At 41.6% G+C, this 19842-nt stretch overlaps 1 protein-coding gene across 4 annotated transcripts in view; it reads right to left on the reverse strand.

The window, feature by feature from the left end:
- Nucleotides 1-19842, reverse strand: part of LOC106020157 (protein FAM135B) — a 270121-nt gene that overhangs the window by 194725 nt on the left and 55554 nt on the right. For 2 of the 4 annotated variants that reach the window (XM_038175218.2, XM_038175215.2), the window contains exon 1: nt 18104-18375. The exons of 1 other annotated variant lie outside the window; for it this stretch is intronic. The gene's annotated coding sequence lies outside the window, so the exon portion shown is untranslated. Of the gene's footprint in view, nt 1-9947; nt 10061-18103; nt 18376-19842 lie in introns of those variants that run through there. One more of the 4 variants, XM_038175217.2, reaches the window with a different exon arrangement.

Raw genomic sequence — 19842 nt, forward strand, 5'->3', positions numbered from 1 at the left:
CCATTTATTTTACTAGAAAATACATCAATCCCAAGCCCACCTAAGATGAAAGGGCTAAAGATAAGAGATTTCTGTGTGACTTCAGTTTTCAAGAACTGGTTTAATTCTCCAAGCTGAATAAACCTCTGAGGATGCAGCATGCACATTTTGCTTCCCAGAAAGACAGACACCAACGCAAAGGAAGGAGTTACGTGCTTCTTATGAGACGAGGAAGCAAAAGGACAGATCCTCTTTAATATCACCTTCCCAAATTGGGTGGGGGGCATGGGGGTGGAAGTGTGAGAAGTGCTTGTCAGGCCGCACCTGGAGTAGCGCCTGGTTCTGGTCCTCACAATTCGAAATAGATAAACAGACTGGAGAGGGTCCAAAGGAGGGACACAAAGAGGATCAAAGGTTTAGCAAGCACCATCAGAAAAAAACTGAAGGGCTTAGATCTTTTAATCCTGGAATAGGGAAGGCGCAGGGGGACCTCATCACAGTATTTCAGTACTTAAAGGGTGCCTACAAAGATAATGGACGCTCTCTTCACATCTTCACAAGGAGTCACATGAAGAAGACAAGGGGAAATTGTGTGCAAGCTGCATCAGAAAAGGATTTGTCTTGACATAAGAAAGATTTTTTATTATTATTATTTTTATTTTATTTTTTTTACAGCAAGAACAATCAATCAATGGAACAACCTCCAAAAGGACATGGTAGAATCCTCATCACTGGAGGTTTTCAAGATGCAACTGGACAGGGTGCTAGATAATCTCATGTAGGTTCCCTTTTCCCATGAAAGGCTGGACCAGATGATCTCTCGAGGTCCATTCAGCCTGGGTTATTCTATGATTCTATGAGAAATAAGATTTAATTTTGAGGGTAAGGTAGGAAGGAAAGGGAAAACTACCCTAAAAAAAAGAACAGAGGAGACAGATCAGCACAGCTCTCTGTCTTGTCTAATGGGGAAAGGGGCAAAAGGGAAAACAAACTGTGGGGAGCTATGCAGTGCACACTGGGATTAATGGTGAGATGAAACTGAAAATTGGCAGGTTGCCATGAAGGGGCAAGAGAAACAATGAGAAAGGAGCTGAGGGCAAGTCAGCAGGAAGCAACAAGCAACACGTGCCCATGAAGCTGGACAGCAGCAGGCCAATCCTACTATATGTTGTAAACCAAGTGAATTCAAGCCCTATTCCTTATGGCAAATAACGCCAGGATAGGTTTGCATGAAGCAGCAATGGCACAATGCATTCACAGGGAAGTGGCTGTGAGACTATTTCCCTTGTTTCTGTGGTAATCTACTATCTGTGGACAAGGAGATAAGAATGGGCCTGAACACTGTGAGAAGTCCATTATATTGAGAGCTAATCTACATAGCTCTGCTTCCATCCTACACATGACCTAGGAGAGGTTATAGAAGATACCAGCACAGAGGAAAGAGTGGGGTCAAGCCTTGAATGGACATTTCTAAGATGGACAGAAAAAAAAAAAAAAAAAAAAAGTCTACCAGAGCTTTAGAGCTGGCTTTAGCCTTCATGTTTTCAATGTGCCATCATGAACACTTCAGTTTTTAGCTGCCTTTCACAATCTCAGCTACACATTAATGGAAAATATTAAATCCTACTAGGGCATAATAGAGATTTTTCCTGAGAAGGGAACAGAATGTTTTCATAGAATCACAGAATATCCTGTGTTGGAAGAGACCCACAAGGACAACTGAGTTCAACTCCTGGGTCTGCAGCACAGGACCACCCAAAAACCAGACCATATACCTGAAAGCATTGTCCAAACCCTTCTTGAACTCCAACCAGCTCCATGCCACGGCCACTTCCCTGGGGAGCCTGTTCCAGTGCCCAACCACTCTCTCAGTGAAAAACCTTTTCCTAATATCCAAGCTGAACCTTCCCTGATGCAGCTTCATGTTGTTCCCTCGGGTCCTGTCACTATTCAGAGAGGAAATCTACTTTTAATCTACTGTGGTAAAGCAGATGGGTTTCCTTTGAGCCCTGAAGAAGAGATTGCTAATAACCAATTTATTATAGGACAATCTCACCATGCAGGTGGAAGAGAGAAAACTGCTTTCAGCTTTGTTTTCTGTTGCTGTCACAAACATCTTATTTCTCTGTATACACTGGGGCCCAGCATTCTGCAATGTCTTTATATTTCTTTCTCTTTTCAGTATAAAGTTTAATTTCAATATAGTCTTACTTTCTACACATTGAACAAAAGGAATTCTTATTTTCACTAAGAAAAAAAAAAAAAGCGGTGCTAAGAAAGTTAATTAACAGTTTTTAAAATATATACATTACTGCAGAAGACAGCACGTGGCACCAAAACCAAGCTTTCTGAATGCCTTTTAGCAAGGAATGCACTGTGACATTTAAAAAGCAAAGCAAAATACAGATAGAAGCCTCTGTACTAAAGTCTAGTGCTATGTGCATTATGGCATAACAATTTCAGCCCTAAAAAAAAAAAAAAAAACAACTTACAAATGTCTCTACATACAGATAGGGGTTTATGAACCAAAAAATAGATGTCAGAGTTCACCTTTTGACTTCAAACTACCAGAGAAAAGTACAGCAAGCAGATATGCAACAACAAGACCAATGAAAGAAGATTCAATGAAAAGTAAAAATAATTCTGCAATGAAAAGTTACAGAATATATTTCCCGATGGGCAGGTTTTGTCATAATTGCCCTCACATATTGCTTGATGCAAAAATGATTCTGATGGGAATCTTTCTACTTTTTTCAGCCACTGCATCAGGACATGAGAGGTTTTAAATTCACTCCGAAACTGTGAATGTTTTCACTGGCTATGAAAATGAACACTACTTTTTTTTCTTTTCTTCCACTTCTTTAAATTTTTCTAAGCCCTCCTTTTTTTCTTTTTGGCAACCTTCATGGTTTAAAAACATTTCTTAATCTACATTCATTGTGTTGCCTTTTACTTTCATAGAATGCTGTCTTCTCCTTACATTTTGAAAAATGATAGAAAAAAATGTAAATCATCTCTCCACTTATTATTTTAGGTACCCACCAGCTAGTTCTGGAATGTACTCTGCATCTAGCCTGGAAAATAAGCTACCTCTCTGACCTCAAAACAGGGGTGAAAACCCTTCTACATGCAGGAGGAATTTTTTCAATTAACTTCATAGGAGCTTAACAAAAAAAAAAAAAAAAATCTCATTCTACATTCACAACTGAAATAATATATTCATTCTACACAATGCCAAAGCATGGAAGAGTCTTCCTGTCACTAATAGTTCTGGTCATCTGCTTCTGAAACCTTCTTAAGATATAGACACCATAAGAGACAACGATCTGATTAAAATGCACTATTTTAGGGGATTCCATGCTTCTGATAAGACACTGAAATGTTTTGGAGAGCATGCTGTAGGACCTATAGCAAGAAATTCTCTGGCTGTGTGAGTAGGTGTGTGTTTATTTGTGTTCAGACTCAAAATGAAAACCCTGTATTTCCCACAGAACTGCATGTTTGACAGAAATAAAATATCTTGATGGATCTGAAAAATTATGTTTCAATGAATAAGCATATTTCTTTTGTGTTGTTTGTTTTTTTGTGGTGGCTGTTTTGTTTTTGGTGTATTTTTTTTTATCTCTATGGATTTTTTTTTTTCAAAACAAATGCAATTTGAAATAAAAAAGGCATTTCAAAATAAAACAGCCTGAGCTTTCCAAGAGGATTAGAGTAAACTTAATTTCTAGCTTCTTCAGAAACCAAATTTTAGAAGATCAATCCTTTCCATAGGATGATGTTAAGTTAAATAAAAAGATTTTAATTGACAAACATTTCACTGAAGGAAAATAAACATGATTAATTCCTATTTTCATAAAAAATCCTCATTCCAGTTCTTATGCACCAAGTATTCTATTTATTTACAGATTTTTTTTTTCCTGAGATAACTATACACAAAGAATATACATGAAGAAAGGGTTTCTGAAGGTTCCCCCTTCAACCGGTAAGAATTCACTCAGAAATCAAAGGGTATTAAATATTAAAATTATTTATTTCCATTGTACATTACCTTGTATTCATCAACAGAGAATTTATTTTCCCTTCATATAGATTTGTTAAGTTTCTGCACACTGAGTTTGGTAATTTCAGATTTCCTACCATCTTTACTACTTTCTTGATCATCCCTTTTTTCTAGATCATTGATTTAATATATTCAATGCTGATTCAATGTACAGTAGTTTTGCTGTGATTTTTTTTTTAATATTGATAAGCAAAATAAGATAAATAAAGTTCTTAAAATTAAGAGGAAGCATTTTGTATTCTCTCTCAACAGTTCCATTGCCCCAGACTGGAAAAGAGAAGAAAATTAAATGAATAGTTTAAATTCCTGCTGATAACCCACCTGTCAGATCTGCAGAACCTACCAGAGCAACCACAGAATTAAAGTGAACAACAGTTGTGCAAGGTCATTTGTTATGTTGCACAATGGCAGACAGAGAAGTAAACAACCACTGTCTTTTCAATGTATTGTCAGCAATGCATAAAGTGTCCTGAGAGGACACTAATCAGGAGTGACAATTTCTGGCATAAATTTCCAAAATGTGGCATGCTCTGCCAGAAAATAATAATAATAATAATAATAATAACAATAAAATAATAATAATCAGTGTTTTTGTCCCATCAGATCCCCTATTAGCATCAGTGTATTTATGCAAAGAGACTGTCTCCCCACAGGCTGGAGAAGAGCCACAGCTTCCACCAGCAGCTATAGCCCCTCACATCAGCATTTCTACGATCATCTCAGTTTGCACCACCAGCCACAATCAGTGACGACACCACAGATCAGATCATCAAGGCACATCCTCCTGCTCGAGAGCAAATGCCACAAGAGCTGTTGGTGTGTGAAACACAGAACTCAGCACAAGATAGGCGCCTTGACTCTACCTCATCCACAACTTCCATTTTGACAAGTCTGTGTGTGGGTCAGGAGAAGACAGATACCAGTCTGAGGCTTTCAGGACTTTTCAATTTTTTCTAATTTCTACACACTTGAGGCTTTAGTTATTCATCTGACATACTGCTGCTCTCCTTGCCATGAATGAGCGAAGACAAAGAGAGCTGGGCAATCACCACCAACATGAAATTAAACAGCAAGTGCAGATTCTGCTGCCTGTGAAGGGGCAGCCCTGATTGTATGTACACACTGGGGGGACGAGAGGCTGGGGAACAGCCCCACAGAGAGGAATCTGGGGGTTTTGGTCAACATCAAGTTGAATATGGGTCAGCAGTGTGCCCTGGCAGCCAAAAGGGCCAACCATACCCTGGGGTGCCCCAAGCACAGTGTTGCTAGCTGGCCAAGAGAAAGGATTGTCACGCTCTGCTCTGCACTGGTGCAGCCTCACCTTGAACACTCTGTGCAGCTTTGGGCACTACAATATAAGAAGGACAAAAATCTATTAGAGAGTGTCCAGAGGAGGGCTACAAAGATGGTGAAGGGTCTGGAGGGAAAGACATATGAGGAGTGGCTGAGGTTCCTTGGTTTGTTCAGACCAGAGAATAGCAGGCCAAGGGGAGGCCTCATGGCGGCCTGCAGCTCCCTCACAAGGGGAGCGGAGGGGCAGGCGCTGAGCTCTGCTCTCTGGGGACAGCGACAGGACCCGAGGGAACGGCATGGAGCTGGGACAGGGGAGGGTCAGGCTGGTGGTTAGGGAAAGGTTCTGCACCCAGATATGGTTGGGCACTGGGACAGGCTCCCCAGGGCAGTGGTGATAGCACCGAACCTGCCAGAGTTCAAGCAGCATTTGTACAATGCTCTCAGACACATGGTCTGATTTTTGGGTGGTTCTGTGTGGAGCCAGGAACTGGGCTTGACGGTCCTTGTGCATCCCTTTCAACTTGGGATATTCTATTATTCTCTGAAAAAAATCTACAAGCACATGAGAAGTTTAGACTCCAGAATGACGAAGAGCAGCCTGGGTGAGAGTCATGAAGAAGGCAGCAATAGCAATGCCCAGGCCTTATTGGCTCACTGTCACCCTCAAGAGCCTGCATAGCTTACTGTGGTTCTAATAGCAGTTGTAGATACAGGTCTTTATGGTGCAATTCTCTTCACAAAGCTGTTGATGTGATTACTACCAGATATACTTCACCCCTTTGAGGATCGAATTCCAACTAGCCTTCCCTCCCTGAACAGAAAAGGCCGTTAAGATACAAATACAATGCTAACAATTAATAATGTTGTTTGCAAAGAACTGGTGAATAATGGAAATTTCCTCCACCAAAATGTTGTCTTTTTTCTTTTTTTTTTTTTTTCCCCTTAATGTACACCATTACATCTGCAACTACCGGAGGCATACGTATTTCTTTTAGAGAAGCTGTGTGTTCCCATAAAAGCACCCACACAAAGAACTAAATTACTCCTCCAAACAAAGGGTACTGCGTATCTGAACCACTGCAGAGGTGTGCCTAAGCTGCATCTGAACAAGCTGTCTCAGGAAGGGATGGCTGAGACAGGATGGTGCTCTGCTAGGGCAAAAACGACCCTAGCAAAAAGGAGCAGATACCAGTGATGTCCTCTTGTAGGTGGACATCATGCTAAAGCAGTTACAGTGTGTCTACTATCCAAGATGACTCATGGGCCTTTGCAACCTCAAAGCTCAAATGCATTTCCCCAAATATAGAATCATAGAATATCCTGAGTTGGAAGGGACCCTTAAGGATCATCAAGTCCAACTCGTGACACCGCACAGGTCTAACCAAAAGTTCAGACCATGTGACTAAGTGCACAGTCCAATCTCTTCTTAAATTCATTTCCCCAAATATGTTACATTTTTTCCAAATACACCCTTCATTCCCCAACTACGTCTTACCATTAAAATCCTTTGGTATATTTAAGGTGAAGCAGTGCTAACAGCTGCTTCACCATTCTTTCACTTGTGGTAGTGCAGCTACCAGCCATAAGTCCAAAGTGGGAAAATCATACTGAGAAAGGTGATCTTGTGAAGCCAACAACCAGAACATTCTGGAAATGTGAATGACAAAAGTGACCCCCTCCTGCAAAACAAAAATCATTATGCCTCACATTGCAGGAAACCTACAAACAAGTGGCAAGGGCACCTGGAGAAGAGGGATAAGTCTCAGGATGTCCATAGTCTATGTCATATCTTGACAGTAAATAAGAGTGGATATACCTCGCAAAGTGACAGACATCTACAATGTAAAGAAGTCTTCCTCAGCAATTTGTTCGGGCTCTCTTTTAGACAGTGGAGAAAAAGCTTGTGTGTGACCTTTCTCTGCTAAAGTAGGCACTTAAAAGCTTATGTTTAATGCCTTAAAAATAGCTGCTCCTCTGCCCTGTCCAAAAAGAGAAGACTGGAATCTACTTTAGATGAAGTTGACTCCAACACAGATAACTGACGCAAAACAAATTAAATTCCACCCATGACTAGGATCTTGTATAAAGAGTAAACACACATGGGTCTCCATCTTCCCATACATGGGCTAGCAATAGCATTTCTACATGGAGATCTTTACATAAGAAGGTAAGGGGAAGATGAGGCTCTGTACAAGCTTCTCAGTAAGGTGGGAGAGCTGACTTCACTGCAGTTCAAAATGTTCCCAGATGGTATGACTGGTCCTCAAACATGAGGGGGTGGGAAGAACCATGTCATTCATTCCCACTCCAGTGGTCTTGGCTGCACAAACTAACGTCTCACAGAATGACTTGGAGTCAATATACACCTCATTTTCCACCTACGCAACCACTGCACTAGGTATTCTTGCCCAAAGCAAGTCCACCACAGTGAAAGTGCATGGAGCTGCAATGCCTCCAGGTCGTTTAACACCAAGTGTGGGATGAAGGCAGAAAAGAGGACCACTGATAATGAGACCATCATTATGATCACAAATGAACCATGTCTGAATAACGACCGCCATTTATAAAATGTAACATAATGGAAACTGCTTGTAACCAAGATTCACTCCACCACTCACACTATAGCTAGTGGTATATGCTGATTTTAGATTGTGTGTCTGTCTTAAGACTAAGAAATACTGTTCTTTCTAGCCAGAATAGGCTACAGGGATTCTGCTGCCAACCATAACATATAAAAGAACCTATAAAATTACAGTCACACACTAAGGCATATGTCTCACATTTAACTTAATGTTTATCTTGTCAGCAAATCCAGCTAGGACATGCCAACATTTTGTTTCATTCATGCTGTCTTCAAAATCATCTGTTTTAGGGAGGAAAAGAAGGGGAGAGAAAAGAAAGTGCAAGAGAATTATCATAATATAAAAACACAATAAAATTTGAGTTAATCTCACAGTTAAGACTCAAAACTGAAAGAGCATTGTGCAAAAGACTCAGGCAGTAACAGCATTCCCCTTTTCTCCTCTCCCATGAACTAAAGTCGTCATCCTTGATTTTTTTATGGAAAATGAGCAATCATTCTAAAATTTGCCCTCTTCACATCTCCAATAGGAAGTGGACTCCTTGACTTCTGCTAAACCTCATTTTGCTAAAAGATCTTATCATTGTCACGGCTGAGGAAGTCACCTTGACATGCTGTAGACCTGGCATCAGCCACTCCTGAAGAACACATTCATAACAAAAATCAATTGTAACACAGATGGAAGCAAAGGAGCAAAATGACAGCTACCCCTTTGGAAAATATCTAAAATTTCTGCATTAATAAAAGCATTTCCTTACATAAAACACAGCTTACAAAACTAAATAATTCATCGCAATGAATTATTTAGAGAGATGTGGACTGAGTATGTTTACAAGTCCCAAGCTGTTTTACAAAAGGGAAACATTTATATAATTGGTCCTCAAACTCTTTCTTAAATGTGCTTACAATGAGAGGTTTCTGATTATCAGTGGCACTGCTCCTGAAAGCAAAGATTTTTTAAACTGAGCTTTTGGTGGCAAGAAGGGATAAGAGGGAAACAAGTAAGGTGATTATTTTCTAAAATAATCTTATCTTAGTAATTGGTGATTATTGCTGCCAAATGGATGATTCTTCCAAAAGCCATCCTTCAAACCTTATCTCAGGTGTGGTAAAAGGTCTCCAAACCAGACATAATTAAATCATTGACCTGAGGCACTGTCTCCCCAAAGAGTCATCTGCCATGTGAAGAAGCAGGACAAGCTAAACCCATTGCACTATAAACATCAGCACTTTCCCCCTGGCAAAGCGTATTCCACAAGTCCCCAGAGGAAGCCATTTATGACTAGGAATAAGACTGCCCATGACAGCCCAAGGATGCTTTTGATAAGTTCGTCCTCACCTCTGTCACACTCTGCTTGGTGCTCTCCTGTCAGAGTGTCTGCCACAGCTTCCTCTGAGTATCTCCATGGTCAGAAGTCTTCATGGAAATTGTCTTTGCATGTACTCTCAGATCTCTTCCCTCCCTGAATATGATCTCTTCCTGAAAGCTCCTGCTGACCCTAGTGCTGACAATTCAAAAGCTTTCACAGGCTCTGGGTGCTCTTTTCAATATAGATGAGCAAAAAGCTGGGCTGAAAAAAAGCCCACAGAGAGAGGGTCTGAACCCATAGCTGACCCTGATTTCAGCAGAAAATTGGAATAGAGACTTCCTGAGGTTCCTTACAGCCTGAGTTATATGATGAATGAGCAAAAATGTCTTTTTGCTATTCAGTTCATCAAAGAGTAAGTAGAATAGCACACCCAGAAAGAAGCTAATACTGGCCAAGGAGGACAGGCAAGCAAGCTCGTCATTCCTGGTGCTCCCTTTATCCAGAGTAACCTCAGACCATAGAAGTCCACTGAAGAGGCACCTATTGCAGAAAAAATAACCTCTGTGCTCTTCCTGCCCTGACTACAGCCAATCCCCCTGACACCAAGGAGTCTTAGATGAGACACAAGGAAGAATCACGTCCTCAGACTTTCTGGTTATAATACATCACAGAAGGAAAATAGGTAGAAGAAAAGCTTAGGTGCATCAAGGAAAGGGCTTACCTTCAGGTTGAATCTTTTAAAAAGTTCTGTTAGCTACAGTTCTCCAAAGAACATACTGCCATTTTCTGCTCTGAGACAAGCACCTGTACTTATATAGTAAGCAGACACCTGACTTTGGGAAGGAAAGCAAGGCACGAGTGCTAATACAGCCACAAGTACTCCTCCCACCTGCAGGTGTGGTGAGCAAACTAGCCACAGTCATATCCTTCTGCATTCCTAACCCAACCACAGTTGTCTCTATCTCAAACCAGTGAAGGATTCCCACCACAGCCAGGGATTTATTATCCATATTGCAGTAAGTTCAAATCAGAGCATTCAGCCCTTGCTTCTCGCCTTCATTCTTTTAGGCCTACATTGCTTTTGTGTCCTTTGTCCAGGGACAATGCCTCATCATGTGTGCCCAACACAGTTAATTTTCTCTTTTCATCGAGCACCCTTCTTCCTCTACAGTGTGTACCCCATCTTTGATCTACTGTCTGACAATGCAGTAGATACTCCGCTTTACATGGCTGATTCTGGCATTAGATGTGTCCTAATTAAATCTAACTAACCTATTTCAGGGTCTCTCATCACTACTGCATCTGAGCCACTCTTAGATTATTGGCATGGAGACTTCAAAGTTCATAGCAGAAAAACATGTACATGCTAAATCAAATTTCACCCTCGTAAAGCCCAGGTTGACAGGCTGGGTAAGCTCTAAGAGGCTGCAGAGAAAAGTGTATAAATCTCTTTGAGCACCAGCAACCTTTACGTAGTGAAAACTCCAAGGCTCCTAATTCAGCAGGGATCATGACATCTGATGTTTATCCCAAAGCATGAGAGTGGAGCAGAGGAACAGAGTAGTCAAGGTTATACCCCTATCCCTGCTGCAGGTCACTCCCACCTCATTGGGTACTACCCTGATCAGGTAGTCCTACCCTAGGACAAACTGGCTTCTGAAGTCACCCTACATAGCTTGTTTATGGCTCTGGATAATGGTTAACTTGCTGAGGATACTAATTAACTTTCTACAGCAGGCCTAGCACGCATCTGAGGTGGAGCTTGGCGGTCACGCGTGTGGGTCACCATAGAGGACTGCTGATCTAGCAGCTGCCGAAAATAAAGGAAAGCGATTTCTCCCTGCTGCCAGAGCCCAATGTGTGTTCAGCATGTGCTGCTGTAGGCAAGAGTTATGCTGTTGGGTATTTTTAGTTCATCTAGCAGCAACTATTTCTGCATTCCAATTTCTGATGCCGAGTTATCCCACCTTCTGTTTCTCGATTAGGGTATTATTATTAGCTACGCAAAACTGATGAGCTTCTAGGCAAGGCAAGTTTAATAAAGCATTAATGTCACCCACTACCAACGCAAGTCACCTAAAGAAAACAAGGCTTCATTTACAGTGCTACTAAAAATTAGCAGGAGTCTGCTGATCATTTCTCACTAGCTTTTCTTTCTTCTTTGATGATGTTTCTTCCCTCCACAGACAAAAGGATTGATGCAATCTAAAATCTCCTCCCAAGGATCCTACCATGAAAGATCATATCCAAGTGCTTTTAACATAACATTGAGTTGCTGTTCCTTCTCCTTTTGGGCCAATATACAGATGTTTACTTCTTGCAAAAAAAAAAAAAAAAAAAAAAGGAAAGAGTAGCCTTGCTGAAATGACTTCTCTCTACCTTGTCCCTCTTCTGCCTCCCAGTGGCCCTGACTTTGCTGCTCAGTTCCCCACACAAAGGTGAGGAATGTTCTGGTGGTCATGACATTGCTGGCTAAAACTGGATCATGACTTTGATCCGTCCAGAAAAGCCAACAAAAAACCTTTCCACTGACGGGGTTCAGGCTTCCACACCTTCCTCAAACAACAATCTCTTTGCACCCTTGTGCATTATCTTTTCTCCTGAAAAGCCTTTTGTGCATGAAGATGAATCTTGCTGTTTCTGAGGTCAGTGGCAAGCATCCTCTTGACTGCAGCAGTGAAAGGACTGGCTGTGTATAGAGCAAAGCACGCTAGAACCTAACACAATGCAACTTTATTTTCTGTAACATCTACCCTGGCCAGCTGTACCCTCACACAGCTCAGCTTAAACACAGCTGCAAAGGGAGAGGGAAACAGAGAGAAAACAATGAGGAGACATGGACAGCAAAGAGATATCTTCAGCTGAGATTTTAATCCAAGACAGGCAGGCGAAGAAAATAAATAGGACTGCACTGCTGCATGGCATAGAATAGATTTAAGCAATGTGGTGTAGTCTATAAACACCTGTAAGAAGTCCCTTGCAGCAGCAGATCCTGCTCTGCTCTAATGAAATCCATCTACCTTGTCCCACGGAGATCCTCATGCTTTAAGGTGTGTGATAGTCGGGGTCCTAGTAGAACGTAGGAGCTATTGCAGATGTAAGCCGGTACCTGATGAACTCTGCTACTCAATCATGCAGCGGGTGGGCAGCTGCCACAGTTTCCAGCAGCTAGCAAGCCTGTGTCTTGGGCTCAAAACCTATAGCTCAGAGGGTTAAATCTCTGTAGAAACAAAATTATCAGCCAGAACACAAATTTTCTTAGATCACACAAATCCAGAATAGGATTAGTCAAAGGGATCTGATTTTCCAAATTCTTGTGTTGACCTATGCTTCCCCATCTAGAGCAAAAGGGAAGTTTCCTTATGTAGACAAAATCATTTCATCATGATCTCATGCAGACACCCTCAAAGCTGATTCTCACAAGTCAAGGGCATTTTTTAGTTAGATCAGGAGGTTACACCATCCATATACGTCCTCTGCCCTCAGTAAAGTCAAGACACAGCCACTGAGAAGCAACACAGGATAAGAGTGAAAAGGAGAGGGAGATAATATAATAGGAATGGAGATTTTCATATTGAAAAAAAAACACTTGTAGAAAATTCAGTGAGAAAAATACCGGCCCTTTCGCTCTCTTTTTGAAATCATTTTCAGAAAAGAGGCTTCCTTTTCCTACTGTTCAATCTTCGAAACACAGTGTTTTTGGCAGTAGGGGCTGATAAATTGACACAGACACAAACAATGTTTCACTCAAGGTATATCCTTCAAGTAGTACTCATGTTCTTTTATGCCATAAGAAACTAATGGTACACTGCTTTCTAGCCTCGGAAATAAATTCAATGTTAGCGACATGTTAGAACCTAAAATTACATGTTAAAAGATTCTGAGGGTGCCAGATTCGTTCCCAGTCATACAGATCTGGATGGAAATAAAACAGGAAAGATTTGTTTGCCCAACTAACTGGACAAAGAAGGAGCCTGCTGCTCCCCATGCTGCTAAGTGATGGCAGCAGATGAGTGGTCCCTCCCAAACCAAGTTACATTAAGAAAGCCCCACTTGTCATTGTGCTGCATGCTGTGAATCCTCGAATGCCACACTGTTACCAGGAAGACAGAATTTGAAATTTCCATGCAAAAGAGACAGACACCGACTTCTTGAAGCACCACTGCTGTGTTTTATCATTAGAGGTCTGTAGTGTAAAGATTAACATCTGCAATTCCTCCTTTGAAGTCCCATATGATGTGTAAGTTCTAGCCTATCCATGACAATACCACATAGCTAAGAAAAAGTTAGAACAAATTGAAAATAAGATAAATATATCTACTGGAAACTGATCAGAAAGTATAAAAGCAAAAAATTTGTAAATTCATATACCAGTATAAGGTCAAAATAGTGCTTAGACAGTCTTACATGTATGATCCTAAGAATGAGAAAACAGATACCACATCAATTACACATCAGAAATGTGCATCTACCTATAGTGCCTCAACTGCAGTAAGAAAAGTAAATGGTGCGGCTCCCTCTGTGTCCATGGAAGATGAGCTTCATTTTTTCTGTGGAATCAGCTGAACCAGAATCATTCTTTATATGATGCAGCCACACAAACCGCTTGTTTCAGTACTGAAACGTAACCACATCTGAGGGATGGGTGCTCCAGTCCCAAAGATATCACACCAAGGCATGTCTGATCTGGGGAGAGAAGTGACATCAGATTTCTGGAAGGTCTGTGGGTGGACTGGAGAGAGCATCCCCCTCTGCAAGGGATTCTCTGCTGATTCGCGTCAACACATGGATGTCAGCAGCATCTTAGCATAGAAAAGGAATTCTCTCTTTTTACACTTTGTTGGGATGCTCCATCTGCTGCAGTCAGACAGGGGAAAAGTAAAACTGCTGAATAACAGCATCCTTAACATTGCAGGCACTAATAATAGGATTAGAGAGAGAATAAAATTATATCTTTTTGGATTTAGATTTGGAAGAAACCAATTTATGACTCACTCGCCTGACAAGTTGAGATCAGGCGTGCCGAGTTGTTGACCTTCTGAAACAGGACTCCGATCAGCCCAGCAGTCACAACCACTGCGGGTTGTTTCAGCCCATTACCTCCTGGAGCAGTGTTAGCAAAGGTCATGCTGCATCACAGGCCCTTCTTCCCTTGCAGCATGTCAGGAGCTGCCAGTGTGCAAGGACGGGAACTGGATACAGGGGAGATCAGAAGAAATGCAGTGAGACACTTGTGCTAATCATGCCTTTGGACACACTTTTCTCAGCTCCTTCTAGTTGTGCTGCTGGGAAGCATGGGCTCACAGACTGTCTCACCAAGCTGGGGGGAAGGTCTTAACCTGTCTTCAAGGAAGATGATGGACCCCAGGAGATGCTGAGCAGAGGCTAAGAGCTTGCACTTCCTGAGCCAATAAATGAGATAGGAGTTACAACCTTTTCAAGTGAAGTTATGGAATATAACAGAACATAATAGCACAGAATAACATAGTTCAGTTGGAAGGGACCTACAAAGATCATCAACTCCAACTGCTTGACCACTTCAAGGCTAACCAAAAATCTGGTGTCTGCTACGTGGACAGTAAGGTCCAGGTACAATTTGAACTTAAGAACCTGCCAATACCAGAATGATCACCCAAAAAGGTGTGTGGTGACCAAAAAAAATAATAATAAAAAAAAATTCCCTTATCAAACCACAGCTCCAGGTAATTTCAAAGGAACCAAGCAGATATGGAGTGTCCAATCTTTGATGAAAAGATCTCATCCTCCCCTTACTCACTGGGAAAACTTTTATTTTCCATGGTTACATGTCTGCCTCATTAAGCAGCAGGTCTAGCCAATCTCCATATAGTGTAAAGGCAGAGAATTACAATATTGAAACAAGGAGAATCACAAAGTATGATTACTGAGTGGAGTAATAAAAGGCAGTTTACGCATAGCCTCAAAATACAATGAATAGCGTTGTCAAACTAAACGCAAGGTACAACATTGATCATCAAATCTTCTCTTGCCTCGGGTCACTACGTGGTAGGATCTGGAAAACGGCAGCTTCCTTATTAAAAAAAAAAAAAAAAAAAAAAAAAGCCCTGGCTGCAGCATTTCAGAGATGCCTGTTTCAACCTGTTGGCAAATGCTGACTTCTGAACAGCAACTATTGTACAAGTCTTCTTTTGTTCTGAGCTCCAAGAGACACAGCGGGTGACTAATGCAAATAAGGATCTGGATTTTAAAAGATACTTAATAATATCATTAGATAGAAAAATTGTTTGTTTGTTTGTTTGTTTTTCCTTAGAAATGCGCTAGTGAGCAACACTAAGTGGGCATCAAGAGACCAGCTGTTAACAGCTGTGCACAAATCAATAGAAAAACTGTTCTCTTCTATTACTATAGTAATAAAATATAATAGAACAAGCCATAAGATAAAAAAAAATAAAAATTAAAATAATCCCTCTTAAGCTTTCCATTTTAAACAAAGGGAAGAGGTGTAGAGGTGAGGGGCACTAATCAATAAAAATTGGTTATTTGAGGTGGGAAAAATCTTTGCTGTTTACGTTGATATCAGATACAATGCCCTGACTTTCCAAAAACACACAGCACTTCACAGTGCTTTTTCTACAGAGGAGTTTTATAACAAAACAGTGTTTATGAAAAAATGTACATCTCCTGCCTTTTCCAGAGCCATTTCTAGGAGAAGTTTTGCAGTGTAACACTACATAAGCCCTTTGACCTTCAGTCATTTGCTTGTGCTTGTGAGAGATGATCACGGCTCCATGCCATACTGAGGTGCACTTTAGATCTCTGCAACATGTATAAACAGCATTTTAATCCTGTCTCTGATGTCTTCATGCCCAAAACATGATGAGGTTTGTGCTCTTTTTAGAGTCAATTTCATAGGTATTTTTATTCCCTGTTATTACCCAGAAGAAGTTTCAAAATTGAAACATTCTCTGATTTGAAGCAGACACCAAATCTCGTACAGAAATACCCTGTAACGTGACTAGATTAGTCCAATGTCCTGATGACTGTAGTCTTACAGTGCCTCTGTTTAAATAGCACAAGGATCCAAAATCATCCCCTTCGGTTAAACTTCATGTCCATAAGCACCGTTATTAACAAGGGTCAAATGGCCCTTTGCAGACCTGTAGTGATGATAAGGTCAGGTTCTTAAGGAAATTATTTTGCAAATCATAGCACTGATTCCAAAAACTTGCTTCTGTTTTCTTTTTCTGTCCCTCATCCCATCGACTTTACTTGCAATGGGACATTGGTCCCAGGTGATTTTTACAACATTTCTGCATAAGAACCAGGCATAAGGTCCTGCCTACACAAATTCCTTGCTCTCCTGTAGCTTGCAGGAGGAAGATGTTTATGATCAGATAGAAAAGGTGGGCCTAATTCTGTGTTTTTTCTGTTCTATACCTCTTTGGGAAATCACAGGTTATCTCCCAGCTCCAGCTGATTTAGGGGGATCTGCAAGCAAGTAGCAAAACACAGGACTGGGACAAAAAAAAAAAAAAAAAAAAAAAAAAGCCCTGTGATTTTCAAATCAGGTTTCACATAAAAGACAGAGATGCCCCTTGAATGTGTGGCTTGGCATTGGGTCATATCCAGACTGTCCCTACAGTATAAATAGGAAGTAAAGTTATGACTGTATCATATGCTCAAAAGCCTTCTGTTAAAATGGTTATCATCATTAAAGCTAGGGGCACTTCCAGCCATGCAGACAAGGATTATTTGGGGAGGACAGGGGAAGATAAGGACACCAGACAGGCAGAGCGGGGGGGTTAGAGAAGGAGACAGAGACAGCAGCAGCAGCTCTCATTCTCTTTACAGCTGACCAAAGGAGAAAAAAAAATATATATATATATATGTATATATATAACAGTAATAATAAGAAATATATACATATAATACTAGTTACACGGAAGTGAAAAGAGCTCTCTGCAGTCATTACATAGCAAACACTTACAGCTTGGCTTAAAGTTGCTTCTTATTCTCTCCCCCTTCACGCTCTCCAGACATGTACACACTCATCCACAGATATTTGCCTGCACAAGGACACTCCACAGCTTTGGATCCCTTCTGTTTTTAAAATGAAAAGGACTGTCCCTGTATACCTTTGGATTAGACCTATTATTCCTACCTTTTAAAATGCATTCAATACGTGCTTTCTCATACACAGATGAAGTGAGCATCACTTACTGCTTGGCCATCACACCCACGTCTTTAAGAAGATACATTTTTTCTTCTGCTTAGAAAGTGTAAGGTTTAAGAGATATTTCTGCAAATATATATGTGTACATATATATATATTTACAGATATGATTGCATTGTTATTGCAATGACTTAGTCTGGCTTTGAAGCACTTAAGGTAAATGTGCCAGTTCTGGACTATGGTGAGGTTGCTAGTCTTGGCTATTCATACACCTCTCTGGTTTACAGCTCTCTGCTGGATATGATGAGAGAGATTTATTTGTGGAGTGGGCAGAGACAGAAGTGCGTTGTCACATGAAATTTTTTTTTAAAGGGTTATTAATTACCATGTCAACCTTTGCTGTGCTGCTGCTGCCCACTTTTATTTCGGAAGCACAGCCGTTCGGCACTCTTACCACATCAGGTTCCCCAATCACCCCGTTTTCAAACAACCTCTTAAAATATGATTTATTATTCCTTATACATCAGGATGGAGGAGACGGAGAGGGACAGTATGGCAGAGACGGGAACCACGAGCCAGAAAACATGCTTGCCTTGAATTGTCATCACCCTGCTGTTGGAAGGGGAGAGCCGGAAAAACTAGCAACAAACACTCGCACGCAAACACACGCCAGGCACACACCACAGCGATCACGGGGACTTTGCGAGCAGCCCCGTGGCTCTTACCTGGGTTGTCTGGGATCCCTCTGCAGTGCACCTCCCTCAGCTCCCTCTCCCCTATTCCTGCCCCCGTTGGGGAGCAGCGGGGCCGCTGCCGGTGCTGTGGCGGGGTGACGGTGCAGGTAGGGGACGGCAGGCGGCTGGCTGCAGCCTCGGCTGCCGGGCTCTGGCTCCTGCCAGGGCTGCTGCTGCTGCTGCTCCTGATGATGCTGAGGAGGAGGAGAGCGAGTGAGGAGGAGGAGGAGGATGCTGGCGGTGATGCTGTTGCTATGGTTACCCAACTCGGCGGCGCGGAGCTGCTCGGCGCAACAGCTGCCCCAGCACCCAGATCTCCTCCTCGGCACCCACCGAAGGGCTCTGGGTGGACGGGCACAGGGAGCGGGGGGTCACCCCAAAGCCCTTCCAGAGGGAGGATGGAGGTCGCTCACTCTTCGGAGCTCGGGGAAAACAGGCAGCAATGTCTCTAAAATGTTTGCATGGAAATAAAGTCCCTGCACGCTCCTGGGTGAAAAGCTGGCTGCCCTGTGAAGGTCGAACACCAGCTTCTGTGAGGCCAGGGGTTTATTTTCGGGGCTGCTCTGCATTTTTGTTAGGAAGGGGAAAAAACAGCAAAGCAGAGGAGGGGAGTAATTTTCAAAGTTCCTGTCTGATGCAAGTTTGAACTTTTTTCTTTTAAAAGGAAGGTCAATCCTCTTTCTTTAAAACAGGGCTTAATAGAAGGATTTTATTACCATCTTTTGTAAAGGTGTTTTTTTGTTTGTTTTTGTTTTTTGTTTTTTTTTGCATAGAGAAACCCCCTTATGAGCCAATTCCTTGTTAGAGGGATAGAGCTGCATCCTACCAGAAAACACTGAGAAAAAATCTCTCTGAAAGGAGCCTTCTTACACAGCCCAGGACACTAATAATTCATGCCTAATTACATGAAGCAAACAAGCTGAACTTTGCCTTTCTCTAGGGACCTGAAAACAAGAAAGGAAAGAATCCAAGGTGGATTGGCTGCCACAGGATCGAAACGTGGAGTCCTAACCGAGAGAGACATGTGAAATCAAGGCATTCAGTTGCCATTTATCTATCAAATACGCATGTCACGAGGCTCTGATTTTGCACTGGAACATCACAAGATGCAGCAAGGTCACAACAATCAAATGTCACTTCCATCCAAAAATGTCAGTGCAAAGCTGCATAACATTCATATGCCATGACAGTTCTTTCCAGAGCTGGTACTGTGTGCAGGACGTTGTGATACCCTGTCTAAAACCTACTGAAAAAGAAAAATCACTGGTGGAAACTTTCTAAAGGGATTTGCTTCCCACTGTCAGGGCTTTACTTGCAGCCTGGATGCCACAGAGGATATTAACCTTTGAGTCTGAGGCACCAAGAAGATGCACTGGGTAGTATTTCCTATTAAATTATCCTGGAGAAGGAGTTCCAGGAGATGTGCTGGCAGCACCTCTCCCCAAGGTATTCTAGAAGACAGTGTCTCCAAACCATGTTCATTTGAAGATTCATAATGTGGTTCATATAAAGGCATTTTCTATATATCTCCTTGCTATAGGAGAACCTGGAACCACCCATCTGAGGAGCAAAACACACCAGCCAGAACTCATTAAATCAGACTTCCTTGGAATAGCTTTCCATTTCCCTGTCTTTATATATCTTATAAAACTAATTGCTATATACACCATTGCTGCTATAGGGGTTTTAATTAATAATTTTAATATTAATTTAGGCAGCAATTCTGATTC

The sequence above is a fragment of the Anas platyrhynchos genome, chromosome W (genome assembly GCF_047663525.1).
Source record: "Anas platyrhynchos isolate ZD024472 breed Pekin duck chromosome W, IASCAAS_PekinDuck_T2T, whole genome shotgun sequence".
Lineage (NCBI taxonomy): Eukaryota > Metazoa > Chordata > Aves > Anseriformes > Anatidae > Anas > Anas platyrhynchos.